Genomic DNA, 5,261 nt, shown 5'->3' with positions numbered 1-5,261 from the left:
TCTTTATACCCAAACTCTGTCTTTGTGTTACATATTTTGTCTCCGGGGCAGCCCCAGTGGGTGGCGCAGCGGTTTCCCGCTGCCTGCAGCCAGGGGTGTGATCCTGGAGACCTGGGATTGAGTCCCCCGTCGGGCTCCCTGCATGGAGCCTGCTTCTCCCTCTGCCTGTGTCTCTGCCTTTCTCTCTCTCTGTGTCTCTCATGAATAAATAAATTAAAAAAATAAAATCTTTAAAAAAAAACATATTTTGTCTCCGGAGCACAGAGATTGGCTTTCAGCAACACACTCATGTCCACTACCATAAGTATGGAGCACTGGACATTTTGACCCAGGTGATTCCCCAGCAGGTAGAGGTGGTGAGGTCTGAGTTAGGTCAGAGGTAGCAGGCAGGGAGAGGAGGACACTGGGCCAATAGGGAGTCATAGTAGGTTCTAGATCAGTGGAAGGGCTTCATTTCAAAGGGCCAAGTTTTCTTTTTTTCTTTTTTAAAGATTTTACTTATTTAGAGAACACAAGCAGGGGAAGTGGCAGAGGGAGAGGGAGAAACAGGCTCTCTGCTGAGCAGGGAACCTGACACGGGGCTTGATCCCAGGACCCTGAGACCATGATCTGAGCCAGAGGCGACACTTAACCGACTGAGCCTCCCAAGTGCCCCTCAAAGGGCCAAGGTTTCTTGTGAGCTTTCCTGGGGTCAAACCTCTGGAAGTCAGAGATCCTGGGGAGCAGCTGTGCCCATCTTACAGCCCTTACAGGGTGCTGTCCCTCCCTCCCTCCAACCAGAGTATACCCTTTTTTTTTTAAGTTTTCCCTGAAGGGAGGAAACACTGCAGAGAGCTGCAAGGGGCTGGAAACCAACAAGCTGGACCTGTGGTATCATTGCCCTGTCTTTCTCAATCTCTGGGCCTCTAGGAAGTGAAATTGTTCCTGTGACTCCCTCCTATCTTGATTTAGAGCATCTTGTGCCATCCTGTTGCTAGCTGGTTGACAAAAGGCCCCATTAGGCAAGGTGTGGGAGGGGTTGCAGGTGGGAGGATGGGGCTTGGTTTCCAGGCCCTATCCCTTTCGATCCCTGAGCAATGCCTGCCCTACAGGGAAATGAGGCTGGACCTATTCTCATCTTTTACACCTAAAATCCAGACTCTAAGGTCTACTGCAGGCCTTCTGGGATGTTTGTGAGTTCTGTGAAATAAAGAGGCAAATTTGAGGAAATTGGGGTAAATCGGAATGAAATTACCTGGGGTAAACCAGTCCTTTTCTGCAGGATTCTTCATAGCCTTTAATAAGCTAATATGTATTGTGAATCTCCAAGGACCAGCATAGGAGGTTTTACATAGTTACTTGAAAAAGGCATGTTTTTCATAGAGAATTTTGCTTGACCACTCTTCCAGGGAACACACTCTGAGAAGTACCTTTTTAATCCAGTGGGGCCCCCACATTCTTTTCACACATGAGGAAATAGAAATGCAGAGGAGGGAGGGGATCCCTTCAGCCCCAGGTTGGTAGGCTCTGTTCCTGAATACAACCTGGGTATCCCTTCCCTGGGCACACTCAGAGCTGTCCCAAGTGGGCAGGGAGGGGACACTGCAGGTCTATTCCTATTTCTCACCTCCAGCCCTTTCTCCCATCTGTAGTGGGTGCAAGGGCCAGCTTATGTAAGCTTGGGCTTCGTGGGCATAGAGAACAACACTCCTTCCTGGAAGGATATGCCCACACGTTGCCAGCACTTATCTCCTCACTCTACAACTTTTATTTTAACATTTTATTTCTTTTTCTTTTTTTCTTTTTCTTTTTTTCTTTATAATAGTCACTGAGAGAGAGAGAGGCAGAGACACAGGCAGAGGGAAAAGCAGGCTCCATGCACCGGGAGCCCAATGTGGGATTTGATCCCGGGTCTCCAGGATCATGCCCTGGGCCAAAGGCAGGCACCAAACCTCTGCGCCACCCAGGGATCCCTATTTCTTTTTAAAGTAATCTCTACACCCATTGTGGGGCTTGAACTCACAACCCAGAGATCAAGAGTCTCGTGTCCTACTGACTGAGCCAGTGAGGGGGAGCTCCCCTCTGACCAAATCTTAAAAATTGAGATATAAATTATCTACAATAAAATTCACAATTTTAAGAGTAATTATATGAGTTTTGACAAATATGTGCAATTGTGTGACCACCACCACAATCAAGATGTGGAACATTTTCATTGTCACTGTCTTCTTCCCAACCCCAGCCTCTGGCAGCCACTGATCTACTTTCTACCACTATAGTTTTGCCTCTCCTGGAAATTTCATGTGAAGCATCATACAATAGGTGATCTTCTGTATCTGGCTTCCTTCACTGAGCATAATGTCTATGAGGTTTATTCGTGATGTGTATGCCGGCATTTCTTTTCACTTGTTGGTAGCATTCCATTGTTTGGATGTTCCACACTTTGATGGGCCTGCTGATGGATGTTTGGGTGTTCCTGGGTTTGACTATGATGAATGAAGCTGCTGTGCACATTCTCATACAAGTTTTTGTGTGGAAGTGTGTTTTCTTCTTCTTTTTTTTTTCTTTTTTCATTTTTTTAGGGAAACTCTATGCCCAACATGGGGCTTGAACCCTGAGATCAAGAGTTGTGTGCTCTACCAACTAAGCCAGCCAGGTACCCCACATTTCCTAATGGTAATCACCCAGGAGTGGAATTTCTTCTGGGTTGTGTGATAAGTTTATCCTTTTTAAAATGATTTCTGTGAATCCTGAGAACTTCCTTTTGGCCCTGAACTAAGTTGGCTAGGGCTAATATTTTTTGGGTTACTAAAGTCCACCCATTTGCCATAAATACCTTGGAAGATGGACCTGCAAAGAAGGAAGAACATTTTGCAGGGAGACCAAGAAAAAAAGTATTTCTACTACTGTCCTATACACGTGTGGCTACTTAAATTTAAATTAACGAAAATTAAATTAAGAAATCAGTTTATGTGGGGCAATTGCATGGCTCAGTCGGTTAAGAATCCAAATTTTTTTAAGGTTTTATTTATTTATTTATTTATTTATTTATTTATTTATTTATTTTTGATATTTTATTTACTTATTCAGGAGAGACACAGAAAGAGGCAGAGACACAGGCAGAGGGAGAAGCAGGCTCCATCCAGGAAGCCTGATGTGGGACTCGATCCCGGGACTCCAGGATCACGCCCTGGGCCGAAGGCAGGCACTAGACCACTGAGCCACCCGGGCTGCCCAAGGTTTTATTTATTTATTCATGAGAGACAGAGAGAGAGAGAGAGAGAGAGAGAGGCAGAGACACAGGCAGAGGGAGAAGCAGGCTCCATGCAGGGAGCCTGATGTGGGACTCCATCCCGGGACTCCAGGATCACACCCTGAACCAAAGGCAGATGCTCAACTGCTGAGACACCCAGGCGTCCCAAGAATCCAAATCTTGACCTCAGCTCAGGTGGGTTTTTTTTTTTTTTTTAATTACAGATTTATTTATTTATTTATTATTTATTTATTTATTTTTGAGAGACAGTGTGTGTGTGCTTACAGCACAAGGGGCTGAGGAAGAAGAAAGAGAGAATCTTTTTTTTTTTTTTTTTTTAAGATTTTATTTATCAGGAGAGAGAGTGAGAGAGAGACAGCATGAGTGAGGGAGGAGGAGAGGAAGAGGGAGAAGCAGGCTCCCTGCTCAGTGGGGAGCCTGATGTGGGACCTGGATCCCAGGACCCACAGACCATGACCTGAGCCGAAGGCAGACGCTTAACTGACCGAGCCACATAGGTGCCCCAAGGGGAGAGAGAATCTTAAGCAGACTCTGCGTGGAGCCCTATGTGAGGGTTGATGTGGGGCTCAATCCCATGACCCCGAGATCATGATCTGAGCCAAAACCAAGAGTTGGAAGCTTAACTGTGCCACCCAGGTGTCCCTCAGCTCAGGTCTCTGTTTTAGGGCCGTGAGTTTAAGCTCTGTGTTCAAACTCTACACCCAGCATGGAGCCCACTTATGAAAGAAAAGAAAAGAAATCAGTTGATGCTACACTAGCCACATTTCAAGCACTTAATAGTTATATGTGGTTAATGGCCACCATATATATATTTTTAAGATTTTATTTATTCATGATAGACACACAGAGAGAGAGGCAGAGACACAGGCAGAGGGAGAAGCAGGCTCCATGCAGGGAGCCTGACACGGATTCGATCCTGGGCCTCCAGGATCAGGCCCTGGGCTGAAAGCAGTGTTAAACTGTTGAGCCACCGGGCTGCCCATGGCTACCATATTGGATAGCACAGACTCAATATTTCCTTAATCACAACAAGTTCTATGGACAGCCTGATTGAGACCCCAAACCCTTTCCTTTGGGAGGGTCAGTATTGTTAGAACATATCGACTGGACTGGGGCAGGCTCCATAGAGGTCAGAGGGCTTATAGCAAAGGATCCCAGTAGCTCCAGTGGGTAGAGTTCATCGTGAGAGAGCTGACTGTGCAGGGACCCTGTGGTTGGGTTGACTGGTGGGGGAGATGGCCCCTGGGATGGACAGATGGACGTGGTGAGCACCTTGCGAGGTAGAGGGGTAAGATTGGGGCAGGATGGAGAAGGATGTTGCTGGGTGGAGTGGATGCTGGGGGGGAAGTTTTGCTCTTGGAAAGATGTGGTAGCTCCATTCTAGTAATAGGCAATGGGTTTTCAGCAGAGTATAAGGGGCTGGGAGTGTCAGATATTTCAGGAGAAATGAGCTAGGCCTCATGAGACCATATCCTTGGCTAATGCCCTGCAAGGAAAAATTGTGGCCACCTCCTGCTCCAAGTCCAGCTGTCTTCAGGATGGTAGCACTCTGTTGGGTGATCTCAGCAGGACTCTCAAGGGTCAGTGTTGTGTGCAGGTCTCAGCCTATCAAGAAACAATGTAGTGGCTGGACCAGGCCTGTGGTTCTTATCATAATAGCAAGAGGCCCTTAAGCAATAACCATCAGGAAACTTTGAGGGGAAAAGGGCTTATTACTTACAAGACCTGGAAATTACACAGCACACTTGGGGCCACACAGCAAGATTGCAGGGAGAGAGAGAGAAAGAGAGAGAGAGTGAGGGAGTGACCTAGCAAGGGCTTGGGGTTCTGCTTTTATTGGAGTCAATGGTGGGGGCCTAGGGTTTCTGAGGCTCATTCTTTATTGCTGAATTTAAAGAGTAGAGCAGGAATTTAAATGACCGAAAGGGGAAAAAACGTTTGACCCAAAAGGCCAGTTATAAAATCTACCAAGATCTCTAAAACAAAAAAGCCTGTGGGGAGGAGGGGA

This window comes from Canis lupus, chromosome 19 (assembly GCF_048164855.1).
Source record: "Canis lupus baileyi chromosome 19, mCanLup2.hap1, whole genome shotgun sequence".
NCBI classification, from domain to species: Eukaryota; Metazoa; Chordata; class Mammalia; order Carnivora; family Canidae; genus Canis; species Canis lupus.
Note: the sequence above shows the minus strand (reverse complement) of the source record.